Raw genomic sequence first — 15,202 nt, 5'->3', positions numbered from 1 at the left:
AACCGATCCATGTACGGCGTAAAGCCATATGGAGGGTGCCGTCCAGATGTGTCTCCTGCAGTGCAATTATGTCCACATGTTGTTTGCGTAGAAAGTCCAGAGCCACCGACCTCTTAACCCTATCCCGCAGACCCCTTACATTCCAAGTCAGCAGAGAAAGGGGGGTGCTAATGGACCGGGATTGAGAAGCCATCTCGGGAGGGAATATAAGAATTGGAGAACATAGATCTTAGTTGGGGGGAGGCGGGGGCAGGGGGCCCCCGGCCGCTAGTGAGGGGGTTAGTATTGAACTTAATAGTATTACCCGACTCATAGCCCTGAACGCAGGGCCAGAGTTTCTTCCCAGAAACGAGTACCAACATAGGTATAACGAGATTTATATGTATAATCCTATAACAGACAAGGAAAATACAAAGATAACATAATACATAATAACAGAATAATGACATCTGTGGGTGCGACATCAATATATGGTGTCGCATACAGCCTTGCTCTGTACCTTACTAGGGCCACTAGATAGGTCCTGCGGCACAGGGAGCTGTATTTACCATGCTGCTTGGAAAGGTAAGTGCGACATAGCTGGCTCGTATAGTTCTGGAAGGAGTACGTGAATTTTAGCATAGGCCACGGCAGAGCGCCAAGTCATGCCGGGCCTCAGAGCCAGCACCAGCATAATAATACGAGGCTTGTACAGCTTAGGCCAGGGGTAATAGAAGATACCTTATCGTAGAAAGATGGTTCAGTCTTCCGGGCTAGGCTGGGGCTTGTTCTTTTCAATCCAGGTAAGGACCTCTGAAGGGGATTCGAAGAAAAGAGTCTTGCCATCCGATACGACTCTTAGACGGGCAGGAAAGAGCATAGCGTATTGCAGGCCCAGGTTTTTAAGCTTACGTTTTGCGTCCTGGAACTTGGCGCGTTGCTTCTGTGTTTCCACTCCGAAGTCAGGATATATGGATATGGAGGCGTTGTTGAGATGGATGTTGCCTTGTTCTCGGGATAATCGGAGAACGGCATCCCGATCCTTGAAGTTAAGAAGCTTGGCGATAAAGGTACGCGGAGGAGCTCCAGGCGGGTTGGTTTTAAAGGGTATGCGGTGGGCACGCTCCACTGAAAAGGCCGCAGAAAAAGAGTCCCTGCCATATTGCGTAGTTAGCATCTCTTCCAGGAATCGGGCAGGGTCATTTCCCTCTAATTTCTCCGGGAGGCCCACTAGGCGTATGTTAGATCTTCGCAGGCGGTTTTCCATGTCCTCCTGCCTGGCTATGATGGCTTTTATGTGGCCCTGTGAGGTGCGTACATCGGCTGGGAGCGTTCTGAAGTCGTCCTCCAGCTTGGAGATACGGGCCTCGGCATCAGAGACGCGTTCGCGGAGGTTGCGGACGTCTTGCCGGAGGAGATGTAAGTCAGCTTTAACCTCCTCTATTTTGGTGGTGAAGGTATCTGTGAGCGAGGTTTGTAGAGCGGAGATTGCCGACAGTATTGATTGGGCTTCAGGAGAGGGAGACAGGTCTGGCTGGGAGGCCATGTCCTCCTCTGTAACTGGTCCGCCGCCATCTTGATCCGCACGGCGGAACTTGTCTATCGGGCCGGTGACTTTTTCTGTGGTTTTGTCGGTCTTCTTTGGTCCCATTTTGCCCGCTGGGTTGGTAGGTATCCGATGAGAGGGGTACAATGTGCCGTGTGTAGCAGGATAATAGCAGGATAATGGCTAGTGTTACCCACGAGGTGAAGAGCTCCGAGAGATGCGACCGCTCACATCCCCGTTCCGGCCACGCCCCATATCAATCCACATTTAATTCCCATTATTCTACATGCCTCCCTTATGGTGCACCCGTTACAGTGCTGCTCCAGGTCAGTCTCTGAAGGTAGGAACATTTACGGGCATTTTAATGGACTAACTGTAAATGTTGGTGTGATGTTGTTACCTGATACTTCTTACTGCGGTTGAGATGCCCCAGTAAAGCTACAGTATGTTCATGCCAAGACATGGAATGGTATGAAACGACTGATGAATGATCGTTCCATGATCTAACCGACAGATAAGTAAGCAATTTGTTGTGAACAATGGCAGAAGACTGCAACATAAAATGAGTCTGAACCTTACAAACTATACATATTCAAATAGCCCTAGTTGTTCTCTTTTCATTATGGTGACATTTGTGGCCTTTATCTGATGACCAAACTCTTTTGGGGCTCTTTAAAAGAAGTCTGGTGCAAAAATACTTTGTACAAAAAATTGGTCTGTAGAAAGCCACATGCATGCTTCGGGGTTAAAGGCCTGCTAAATGCCCAGCTAGCTATCAAATGAGACATATGTGGTAACATTTTAACTGTGATAAGTAGTAAAATAGATTTTATGGTTGAGACCTGTGTCTTATTTTTAGTGACAAACTGAATCAAATGCATTAACATTGTTATTTTCAAATACTCTGTACCAAAATAAAACTCTTGTAAAAAAAAAATAGAAAAAATAATCCCAAAAGTAACCAAATTTGAAAGAAAGAATGCATAAAATTTTACCTTAGGGATTCATTGTTTTTAATATGTATGCCATAAGTGTATATTACTGTTATTTTTGCAAATAAGGGCTTGTAATTATTGATTGAGTACAATGAGAATACAAAAAAGAACCAGACGTAATAACCTTTATTTCTAAATAAAATATTGTACTAGCACTATTGTACTAAGAATACAATTTAAAGAGACACTGAAGCGGAAAAAAAATTATGATATTATGATTTGTATGTGTAGTACAGCTAAGAAATAAAACATTAAGATCAGATACATCAGTCTAATTGTTTCCAGTAGAGGGCTGTTATCTGACTTTTATTATCTCAACTGCTATTGAACTATTTACTTTTTCTCTGCCAGAGGAGAGGTCATTAGTTCACAGACTGCTCTGAAATAATCATTTTGAATGCTGAGTGTTGTGTAATCTGCACATATTATAAAATGATGCAATGTTAGAAAAAACACTATATACCTGAAAATAAAAATATGAGAATATTTTCTTTGCTGCTAATCTTCTAGTAATTATTCATAGTACACAACCAATTCACTATATCATTTTTTTTCCGCTTCAGTGTCTCTTTAAATGTGATGACCAGGACAAATAGACAAATTAAATGTTTGTTTTTTATTTACCATAGCACTATTTATTTTAAAACTATAATAATGAAAATTGGAGAATTTTTTTTCCTTATTTTCCCTTTAAAATGCATAGAAAATAAAGTAATTACTAACAGAAAATCTCACCCACAAAAAGCTTATTTTGTTCTAGGGGGGGGGGGGGGGAGGTATAAATCATTTAGGTGTGAAAAGTAGTGATAAAGTTATTGAGGAATGAATAAGAGCAGCACTGAAATGTGAAAATTGCTCATGTCCATAAGGTAAAAACAACCTGTGAGCTGAAATGGTTAAACTATGCAGAGTGAAGATCTAGCACCGTAGATACATAGTTTAGAAATAGTGGCTATCGCTGTACGCACTGCGGACTATGAATGATTATCTGCTTAAGTAATCTGTCATGTTGGTCATTCATAATACCAGAGTGCCATTGTGGATCTTTCCTTGCCCATTCACTGAACCTGTTGTTTCTGCCCTGCAATTTTGAACGATATCTGAACAATGCATTGTTCATTTGTAGCAATTTTTCATCCTTGTGTGTATGAGGCTTATGTTAATCCATGGATAACTAGAGACACAGTCCAGACAAGACCCAAAAGTGTGGAGAAGGTAGTCCCTTCAATAATGCAAGTCTGGTTGGCTGTTTTATTACCTCACCTAGAACCGGAGATATGCTATTGCAGACTTGTGCACCATTGCTTTATCCTTGTCATTGTTCTGAAGACTGCCAGGCCTTCAGAGAAATGTCATAAAAACAAATTAAGTTAGAAATACATATGGGGTTACTGGCTGATAATTTATTATGTGTTTATAGCACTGCTTCAGACAGCTTTAAAATTACTCTAATTTACAGATAATTAACCAATTAGCACATTTCTCATTGATCAAAGTGTGTAGATTAAAATCACTGGCATACCAGCAAGGCCTTGAGACAACAAATCTTTGCAGTGTACATTTTCTATTGATTTATTGTACACCGTAGTCTTCCTCAGCACTGAACACTATGTTCAGGATACACAGGGGATAGAAAGCTATTTTTAGCCTGCTTAATGGGAATGACAAACCCTGTTAGATAGCAACTGAGCATCAGTCATAAATGTGTTTTTTCTAAGCTGGGTGAAGGAGAGGGTGGAGTAGTTTGATTGGAAGTGTTGTGTATTCGTTTTATTTGAAAAATATTTTTTTAGGTATTTAAGGAAGCAGAAGGAAGCAGTGTTGGCATGTTTGTAATAAATATTCGTACATTAGTTTTATGCTTACAAAAATAATGCAATAAATAAACTGATATATTTGTATCAAGTAATAGCCTGTAAAGTACATATATGAAAAATAAAATGAAGTCAAATAGCTTTAGCTCTCCCAGGTACACTTTTACACAGTTAAAGCAACAGCATAGTCAAACGGATACGGAGGCCGTCATATTGCCTTTCTGTCCTGCTAATCATTGTGTCTTCAGTAGAGTCTAAATTGCACACCTGAATCAAGCATGTGTTTACTATAGACAAACTCTAATTAGAGCACCTGATCTGCATACTGTCCTGAAATAATTAGAGGGGAGGATCAGCAGGATATCCAGGCAATTAATATTTTATTTAAAGGAATTGACTACAGGGTCACTTCTAAGAGGAACTTTATCCCAGAATTGAATATCATTGCAATTAGCAGCCAATACCCCCTTTCAGTTTTATGCCCCTGAAGCCAGGCACCCTTCCAGAACGGCTGGTGTGTAGCGAGCATATAGCTTATACATTTTACAGAGCTACATCAACCACACATGCAGACAGCTGTTTCAGAGGTTTGCTCCTCATCAGTGCATGGCATGGATTGCTATGGCTCTATTGGATAGTACTACAGTACTACAGAATACACAGACAGCTCATGGTGACCCTGAACCGTATCACTGCTTCAGAGTACAGACACTATTTAGGACTTTAAAAATGCTTACATAGGTCTGGCAAGCGTTTTGAGACAGTTGAAGCATTTTTAATACTTTGATAGACGTCTATAGATAGACCTTCCCACTGCTCTGCAAATGTTTTCCAAATGCATTTTTGTGAACAGGTTCCTTGCTGACTAATTTCTGATGGCTGGTTGTTTATTTCTACTTTCTAGCTCTTATTTTAACAAAGAGAATGCAATAGGCTGCTTCTGAAATAGTCCGGGAATACTTGTTAAAGAACCAGTGACACCGATGCTAACCTAGAAATAAAAAACACATATATAAGTAGATAAATACTAGTTCTACTTACATAACACGTGTATTGCACTGTCCACGTTATGATTCCTGAGAATTTTATAAAAGAACAGCAGAAAATCCTATTCTAGACAGTTTCCATCTTGGTTACCTTTGAATAAAGCTAATCCTGACATGATTTACTCCCTCAATCCTCATTTTTTCCTCTTGCTAATTGTGCATTCTTTACCCGCCCTCCTCCTCCGGGGTCTTCAGACACTCCTACTGAGGTCTAAACTTGGAAGTGCCAAAATTCAAAAAGAGGCGGCACACCACTGGCTGCAAAGAGGCTTGTATTTGAGAACAGAAGCACTACATGTTATGGACACGTAGGTCCTTCATCAGGCGCCTGATGAAGGACCTGCGTGTTCATAGCATGTAGTGCTTCTGTTCTCAAATACAAGCATCTTTGCAGCCGGTGGTGTGCCGCCTCTTTTTGAATTTTGCCGCCATCTGGGACCGAGTGAGCAATCTGGCCGAGGCTTGGCACTGGCCAATCCCAGGATATGGTATACCTGGGGCACCTCTTCCTTGGAGTTTGTGAACTTGCGTCTATACTAGGAAGTGCACTGTCTTATGTCATTAGAAGGAGGGGGAAATAAAGTGAAGTGGAGGAATGCAGTATAGATAAAAAGACCCCCCAGCATGCAACTGTTTTACCAGTTGATGGCATGGCAATTAACCACTTGAGGACCACAGTCTTTTCGCCCCTTAAGGACCAGAGCCTTTTTCTCCATTCAGACCACTGCAGCTTTCACAGTTTATTGCTCGGTCATACAACCTACCACCTAAAGGAATTTTACCTCCTTTTCTTGTCACTAATACAGCTTTCTTTTGCTGCTATTTGATTGCTGCTGCGAGTTTTAGTTTTTATTATATTCATCAAAAAAGACATGAATTTTGGCAAAAAAATGACTTTTTTAACTTGCTGTGCTGACATTTTTCAAATAAAGTAAAATTTCCTATACATTTGAGCGCGAAAGTTATTCTGCTACATGTCTTTGATAAAAAAAAAACATTCAGTGTATATTTATTGGATTGGGTAAAAGTTATAGCGTTTACAAACTATGGTGCCAAAAGTGAATTTTCCCATTTTCAAGCATCTCTGACTTTTCTGCGCACCTGTCAGGTTTCATGAGGGGCTAAAATTCCAGGATAGTACAAATACCCCCCAAATGACCCCATTTTGGAAAGAAGACATCCCAAAGTATTCAGTGAGAGGCATGGTGAGTTCATAGAAGATTTTATTTTTTGTCACAAGTTAGCGGAAAATGACACTTTCTGACAAAAAAAAGAAAAAAAAAAAGTTTCCATTTCTTCTAACTTGCGACAAAAAAAAATGAAATCTGCCACGGACTCACTATGCTCCTCTCTGAATACCTTGAAGTGTCTACTTTCCAAAATGGGGTCATTTGTGGGGTGTGTTCACTGTCCTGGCATTTTGGGGGGTGCCTAATTGTAAGCACCCCTGTAAAGCCTAAAGATGCTCATTGGACTTTTGGCCCCTTAGCGCAGTTAGGCTGCAAAAAAGTGCCACACATGTGGTATTTCCGTACTCAGGAGAAGTAGTATAATGTGTTTTGGGGTGTATTTTTACACATACCCATGCTGGGTGGGAGAAATATCTCCGTAAATGACAATTGTTTTATTTTTTTTACACACAATTGTCTATTTATAGAGATATTTCTCCCACTCAGCATGGGTATGTGGAAAAATACACCCCAAAACACATTATACTACTTCTCCTGAGTACGGCGATACCACATGTGTGGCACTTTTTTGCACCCTAACTGCGCTAAGGGGCCCAAAGTTCAATGAGTACCTTTAGGATTTCACAGGTCATTTTGAGAAATTTCGTTTCAAGACTACTCCTCACGGTTTAGGGCCCCTAAAATGCCAGGACAGTATAGGAACCCCACAAATTACCCCATTTTAGAAAGAATACCCCAAGGTATTCCGTTAGGAGGATGGTGAGTTCATAGAAGATTTTTTTTTTTTGTCACAAGTTAGCGGAAATTGATTTTAATTGTTTTTTTTCACAAAGTGTCATTTTCCGCTAACTTGTGACAAAAAATAAAATCTTCTATGAACTCACCATACTCTTAACGGAATACCTTGGGGTGTCTTCTTTCTAAAATGGGGTCATTTGTGGGGTTCCTATACTGCCCTGGCATTTTAGGGGCCCTAAACCGTGAGGAGTAGTCTTGAAACCAAATGTCGCAAAATGCCCTGTGAAATCCTATAGGTACTCATTGGACTTTGGGCCTCTTAGCGCACTTAGGGTGCAAAAAAGTGCCACACATGTGGTACCGCCGTACTCAGGAGAAGTAGTATAATGTTTTTTGGGGTGTATTTTTACACATACCCATGCTGGGTGGGAGAAATATCTCTGTAAATGACAATTGTTTGATTTTTTTTTACACAAAATTGTCCATTTACAGAGAGATTTCTCCCACCCAGCATGGGTATGTGTAAAAATACACCCCAAAACACAATATACTACTTCTTCTGAGTACGGCGATACCACATGTGTGACACTTTTTTGCAACCTAGGTGCGCTAAGGGGCCTAACGTCCTATTCACAGGTCATTTTGAGGCATTTGGATTCTAGACTACTGCTCACGGTTTAGGGCCCCTAAAATGCCAGGGCAGTATAGGAACCCCACAAGTGACCCCATTTTAGAAAGAAGACACCCCAAGGTATTCTGTTAGGAGTATGGTGAGTTCATAGAAGATTTTTTTTTTGTCACAAGTTAGCGGAAAATGACACTTTGTGAAAAAAAAAAAACAATACATATCAATTTCCGCTAACTTGTGACAAAAAATAAAATCTTCTATGAACTCATCATACACCTAACAGAATACCTTGGGGTGTCTTCTTTCTAAAATGGGGTCACTTGTGGGGTTCCTATACTGCCCTGGCATTTTAGGGGCCCTAAACCGTGAGGAGTAGTCTTGAACCCAAATGTCTCAAAATGACCTGTGAAATCCTAAAGGTACTCATTGGACTTTGGGCCCCTTAGCACAGTTAGGCTGCAAAAAAGTGTCACACATGTGGTATCGCCGTACTCAGAAGAAGTAGTATAATGTGTTTTGTGGTGTATTTTTACATATAACCATGCTGGGTGGGAGAAATATCTCTGTAAATGACACATTTTTGATTTTTTTTACACACAATTGTCCATTTACAGAGAGATTTCTCCCACCCAGCATGGGTATGTGTAAAAATACACCACAAAACACATTATACTACTTCTCCTGAGTATGGCGATACCACATGTGTGACACTTTTTTGCAGCCTAGGTGCGCTAAGGGGCCCAACGTCCTATTCACAGGTCATTTTGAGGCATTTGTTTTCTAGACTACTCCTCACGGTTTAGGGCCCCTAAAATGCCAGGGCAGTATAGGAACCCCACAAGTGACCCCATTTTAGAAAGAAGACACCCCAAGGTATTCCGTTAGGGGTATGGTGAGTTCATAGAAGATTTTATTTTTTGTCACGAGTTAGTGAAAAATGACACTTTGTGAAAAAAACAATAAAAATCCAATTTCCGCTAACTTTTGACAAAAAATAAAATCTTCTATGAACTCATCATACACCTAACAGAATACCTTGGGGTGTCTTCTTTCTAAAATGGGGTCACTTGTGGGGTTCCTATACTGCCCTGGCATTTTACGGGCCCAAAACTGTGAGTAGTCTGGAAACCAAATTTCTCAAAATGACTGTTCAGGGGTATAAGCATCTGCAAATTTTGATGACAGGTGGTCTATGAGGGGGCAAATTTTGTGGAACCGGTCATAAGCAGGGTGGCCTCTTAGATGACAGGATGTTTTGGGCCTGATCTGATGGATAGGAGTGCTAGGGGGGTGACAGGAGGTGATTGATGGGTGTCTCAGGGGGCGGTTAGAGGGGAAAATAGATGCAATCAATGCACTGGGGAGGTGATCGGAAGGGGGTCTGAGGGGGATCTGAGGGTTTGGCCGAGTGATCAGGAGCCCACACAGGGCAAATTAGGGCCTGATCTGATGGGTAGGTGTGCTAGGGGGTGACAGGAGGTGATTGATGGGTGTCTCAAGGTGTGATTAGAGGGGGGAAATAGATGCAAGCAATGCACTTGCGAGATGATCAGGGTTGGGGTCTGAGGATGTTCTGAGGTGTGGGCGGGTGATTGGGTGCCCGCAAGGGGCAGATTAGGGTCTAATCTGATGGGTAACCGTGACAGGTGGTGATAGGGGGTGATTGATGGGTAATTAGTGGGTGTTTAGAGGAGAGAAGAGATGTAAACACTGCACTTGGGAGGTGATCTGATGTCGGATCTGCGGGAGATCTATTGATGTGGGTGGGTGATCAGATTGCCCGCAAGGGGCAGGTTAGGGGCTGATTGATGGGTGGCAGTGACAGGGGGTGATTGATGGGTGGCAGTGACAGGGGGTGATTGATAGGTGATTGACAGGTGATCAGTGGGTTATTACAGGGAATAACAGATGTAAATATTGCCCTGGCGAATTGATAAGGGGGGGTCTGAGGGCAATCTGAGCGTGTGGGCGGGTGATTGGGTGCCCGCAAGGGGCAGATTAGGGTCTAATCTGATGGGTAACAGTGACAGGTGGTGATAGGGGGTGATTGATGGGTAATTAGTGGGTGTTTAGAGGAGAGAAGAGATGTATACACTGCACTTGGGAGGTGATCTGATGTCGGATCTGCGGGCGATCTATTGGTGTGGGTGGGTGATCAGATTGCCCGCAAGGGGCAGGTTAGGGGCTGATTGATTGGTGGCAGTGACAGGGGGTGATTGATGGGTGGCAGTGACAGGGGGTGATTGATAGGTGATTGACAGGTGATCAGTGGGTTATTACAGGGAATAACAGATGTAAATATTGCATTGGCGAATTGATAAGGGGGGGGGGGGTCTGAGGGCAATCTGAGCGTGTGGGCGGGTGATTGGGTGCCCGCAAGGGGTAGATTAGGGTCTAATCTGATGGGTAACAGTGACAGGTGGTGATAGGGGGTGATTGATGGGTAATTAGTGGGTGTTTAGAGGAGAGAAGAGATGTAAACACTGCGCTTGGGAGGTGATCTGATGTCGGATCTGCGGGCGATCTATTGGTGTGGGTGGGTGATCAGATTGCCCGCAAGGGGCAGGTTAGGGGCTGATTGATGGGTAGCAGTGACAGGGGGTGATTGACGGGTGATTGACAGGTGATTGACAGGTGAGCAGGGGGGATAGATGCATACAGTACACGGGGGGGCGGTCTGGGGGGGGGTCTGGGGAGAATCTGAGGGGTGGGGGGGTGATCAGGAGGGGGCAGTGGGCAGGGGGGGGGATAAAAAAAAATAGCGTTGACAGATAGTGACAGGGAGTGATTGATGGGTGATTAGGAGGGTGACTGGGTGCAAACAGTGGTCTGGGGGGTGGGCAGGGGGGGGTCTGAGGGGTGCTGTGGGCGATCAGGGGGCAGGGGGGGGGGAAATCAGTGTGCTTGGGTGCAGACTAGGGTGGCTGCAGCCTGCCCTGGTGGTCCCTCGGACACTGGGACCACCAGGGCAGGAGGCAGCCAGTATAATAGGCTTTGTATACATTACAAAGCCTATTATACATACGTGCAGCGGCGATCCGGGTGCTAGTAACCCGCCGGCGCTTCCGAACGGCCGGCGGGTTACTACGAGCGGTGGGCGGAGCGAGTCCCCGGCGGCTGATCGCGTCACGAATGACGCGATCGCCGCATAGCCACTCCCGCAGCCGCCCCCGCCGATGGGCGTATTGCGGTCGTTTGGGCCCGGACTTTGCCGCCGCCCATCGGCTGGGGGCGGTCCTCAAGTGGTTAAAGGGCCAGTGCTCCTAATGTATGTGATAACTCCAAACCATAACAGCAGAAAAAGTTTTGAATGCAGGATTAGCATCTTTACCACTTAATACACTCAGACCAGTTGCTGTTGAAATTTGATTTTTATGGTGACAATCCTGCTTTAATGTAGTTTAAATTCAAACTGGAATGATTTCATAACCAAAAGTATTACGTAAATGTAACAATACTTTTGTGCAGTAACGTATGCAGTCAGAATTCTGCTTTTTATTAGCTTGATAAGTTTAATATGCTGAGATGGGTATTCTGGTTGGAAAAAGGAATTGTCTTTTCAGAGTCCAATGGGAGAGCGGAAAGCAGTCAAACAAGCACCATATTCCATCCTCTAAAAAACAGAATTGTAATTTGACTTGCACACACTAAAGGATCTAACCCGTGGAGGGAGTGCTCCAGCTAGAAAAGAGGGATGACACCCTCTAAACAATGTTCAAAACAGGTAAAGAGCTGGAACATCCAAAGTAATATCTTTAATGGTTCCATGTAAAAGCATAGGGCCAATGTTTCAGAGTCCCGTAGGGCCCCTATATCAATGCAAGATTTGCTCACAGGCAAAATCTCTCTGCAGCCGTGTAAAAACTCCTATTTGAGTAAAACATAAGCTGCGCTACCAAGGTTGTAAGCAATCATTATTTAATTTTATTGAACCACAGATCAAACAATACAAAAACATTTAAAAAGGTGTGTCAAATGACACAAAGGCACCCTGTCATACACATACAGTATTTGAGGAAACGATATTGATAGGTGCCTCATCTCACAATAAGTATAAGCCTTGTATGCTGTATTAATAAAACCCACCAAGGTTCTGTTAAGAGCCCTGTATGGGGGATAAGCCCAACTCACGGCTCTTTCTTATATAGGCGTTTTATACCTCTGCAGACAGATTTTGCCTGTGAGCTGATCTTGCCTTGATAAAGGAGCCCTATGCAGTTCCGAAACGTTGGCCCTATGCTTTTACATGGAACTTATAAAGATATTACTTATGTGCCAGCTCTTTACCTGTTTTGAATATTCCATCCCCTGACTGGGTGTGTCACCCTCTCTGACTTGTGCCTTTTATTGATTCTACAGCTTTGGCCAGGATGGGATTGAAGCAAGTGCGTTTGGTTCTTTTCCATTAGCCAGGCGCATCCACTAGGTGGCGATAAAACTCCACCAGAGTTACATCTTTCCCTACTATCCATGGCGGCCTGGAGGGGGAATAGTAATTAACGCCCCCTGGTGGTTGCGTCCGGCTAATGGAATAGTACCATGCGTATGTGTTGGCATGACAATATACGTTTATACATGTGTTTATACTGCATTTTGCTGTTTGCCTGTAAGTTTGGTTTAATATTACATGTGTTCCTTGTCTGCATTGCAATTGTATTTACACCTGTATTTAGAGAAGGTAGTCCAATACTGCATCTGAGATGATGTAGCTTTCCATAATTATTAATGTATGGATAAGTAAGGAGCACCAGGAAATGATCGCTGTACTTTAATTATTCATTAAAGCAAACCTGAACTGTAAATTAAAAGTCAAAATAAACAACTTCCTGGTCCTGTTAAACTGTAATATCGTGAGCCATAGGGAAACATGGACACTACCTTGCTCATCAGTTGTCCTTTTAGTTATAACTGACAGCAACTGATAGATAACTGACAGCAACGATATATTTCAGTTCTGACAAAATCTTGTCAGAAATGGAAGGAATGGTTGCAAGAAGAAAATGGTGAGCTTCTGAGAGGAACTGATGGTGAGGTAAGTATGTAACATTCATTTTCAGGTACATCGTTTATTTTAAATAATTTTACTTGGTTCAGGACCCTTTAAGATGACAGTTTAGGAACAATTGCTATAGTGGCACCTTGCTCTGCTCTCTGCTAAGCTGCCTGTTCTGCTCTGTTGAGGTTGAGGCCCCTGCTGCAGAGGACAGGGATAGGAGAACTACAAGCATCACTTATTTGCGATCAAGCATGATGGATCACTAATGAAAGCACCACTAACCTCAGAGGACACCTGAACTCGCGTATTTTCACCTGAAAAAATCACACGCGAATGTTTTGGGTTATAAAAATCTAAGAAGCTTGTACACCTGTCTGCTCCAGAAGCCAGCTTATACAACAGCATGTACTCTTCTTATGATTACCTGGAAAACGTGTCAGACTGTATTGTGCAGAATGTCCTTCCTGCAGACAGAGGGCAGAAAAACGTGTTGAATGACTCTTACAGTACGTTCCTTGTTTTGTAGAACTCCTGGTCTGGAACAATAGATTAAAGGATTTGTAAATGATATGTTGTTGATCATAAGCTGTACACGACTGCCAGCTTATGAACAATAAGGGAAGAAGAAAGAGTGATGTTGCTTGTAGTGCAGTGATGGATCTTATTATGATCTCCACTTGAAAATCTGAACCTTCAACCCACTCCTGCATTCCAAGTTATTTATAAATCGATTTATGCCGCATTTCATACTAAGAAATATTATTTTTCCAAGAAACTGTGTTGCATTAGTGAATGGCTTCTGTGAGGTTATATGTCCTAGCAAAAATTCTGCCTGCTTCCCTATGATCATTTATGTAACAACAAATATGCATTGGGCATGATTCACAAAGCTTTTTTACCTGTTTTCCTCTGTTTTCACCTTATCTATGTTACATTTTTAAGCCCTCAAAGAGCAAAAATATAATATAGTTAAGGTAAGAAAAGTAATGTTGAAATGAAGTTAATCAGGATAAACTTACTTTGAGTGATTATTTTGCTTATAAATGTGCTGAAAGGTTATTTTTATCAATTAGGGGATAAATGAGTCATTTATGCGAAGTTTTGTGAATAGAGCCCATTGTATCCTGAAACTGCCATTACTTGTTTGCACACAGCTCATAACCTTAGCATTATTGCAGGAAACTATTGGCTGCAGCTATTCGCTCCTAAAGGTTGACTGCAGTAATCTGCATTAAGCAGAATGATGTGCGTAAAGTTTTTCACACGAGGAGTAGAGCGTTAGTGAATTGCATGTAATTTATTATTATTTAGTATTTATAGAGCGCCGACATCTTTTGCAGCACTGTGCAGATTATATATTGTCTTGTCACTTAACTGTCCCTCAATGTCTAATTAATACCATAGTCATATTTCTATATTGTATAGTGTATGTACTGTAGTCTAGGGCCAATTTAGAAGGAAATCAAGTAAATTATCTGTATGCTTTTGGGATGTGGGAGGAAACAAGAGTGCCAAGTGGAAACCCACACAGACACAGGGAGAACATACAAACTCTCTGCAGGGAGGGCCTTGGCTGGGATTCGAACCGGGGACCCAGAGCTGCAAGGTGAGAGTGTGAACCACGACGCCACCATGCTGCACTGTGTATTGCTTTCTGCTCTACTCATCGTGCTATAAGACGTTATACACTCTATTCTGCTTAAAGGGGCACTATGGCGAAATAGTTTAAAATTTAGAATAAATGCAAACATAAACAATAAGAAGTACGTTTTTTTCCAGAGTAAAATGAGTCATAAATTACTTTTCTCCTATGTTGCTGTTTCTTACAGTAGGTAGTAGAAATGTGGCAGAAGTGACAGGTTTTGGACTAGTGCATCTCTTCATAGGGGATTCTCAGCAAGGCTTTTATGCTATATAAAGATATTACCGAAAAAAGGATATAAACAATGATGCTGGCCAGCTTCCCTGCTCGTTACACAGTTTTTTGGCAGTTGGACAGAGCAACTGCCATTCACTAAGTGCTTTTAAAAATAAATAAATCCCTGAGAATCCCCAGATTTCTACTACCTACTGTAAGTGACAACAACATAGGAGAAAAGTAATTTATGACTCATTTTACTTTGAAAAAATGTACTTCTTATTTGTCTGTTTGCACATATTTTAAATTTTAAAATGTTTCGCCATAGTGCCCCTTTAACGTAATTTACTGCGTACACCCTCAAGTGAAGAGTTGCACCCTTGTCTCTATTAGCATCCCTGCTGTAAGAGGC

The 15,202-nt window shown here is 42.3% G+C and overlaps 1 protein-coding gene and 1 long non-coding RNA gene across 12 annotated transcripts in view; one reads left to right on the top strand and one right to left on the bottom strand.

Moving 5' to 3' along the window:
* Positions 1-15,202, top strand: part of PITPNM2 (phosphatidylinositol transfer protein membrane associated 2) — a 437,162-nt gene that overhangs the window by 158,722 nt on the left and 263,238 nt on the right. Inside the window, exon 1 of one of the 11 annotated variants that reach the window (XM_068244420.1) lies at positions 14,931-15,004. The exons of the other annotated variants lie outside the window; for them this stretch is intronic. The gene's annotated coding sequence lies outside the window, so the exon portion shown is untranslated. Of the gene's footprint in view, positions 1-14,930; positions 15,005-15,202 lie in introns of those variants that run through there. 11 annotated transcript variants of the gene reach the window in all.
* Positions 5,178-14,847, bottom strand: LOC137556147 (uncharacterized). Its single transcript, XR_011028813.1, has 3 exons — positions 14,734-14,847; positions 13,357-13,468; positions 5,178-5,325 (listed from the first exon to the last, which is right to left on the bottom strand). It is a non-coding gene; the product is annotated as an uncharacterized lncRNA (long non-coding RNA).

Source organism: Hyperolius riggenbachi, chromosome 1 (assembly GCF_040937935.1).
Source record: "Hyperolius riggenbachi isolate aHypRig1 chromosome 1, aHypRig1.pri, whole genome shotgun sequence".
Classification (NCBI taxonomy): domain Eukaryota; kingdom Metazoa; phylum Chordata; class Amphibia; order Anura; family Hyperoliidae; genus Hyperolius; species Hyperolius riggenbachi.
This window is presented reverse-complemented; position numbering and strand designations above follow the sequence as displayed.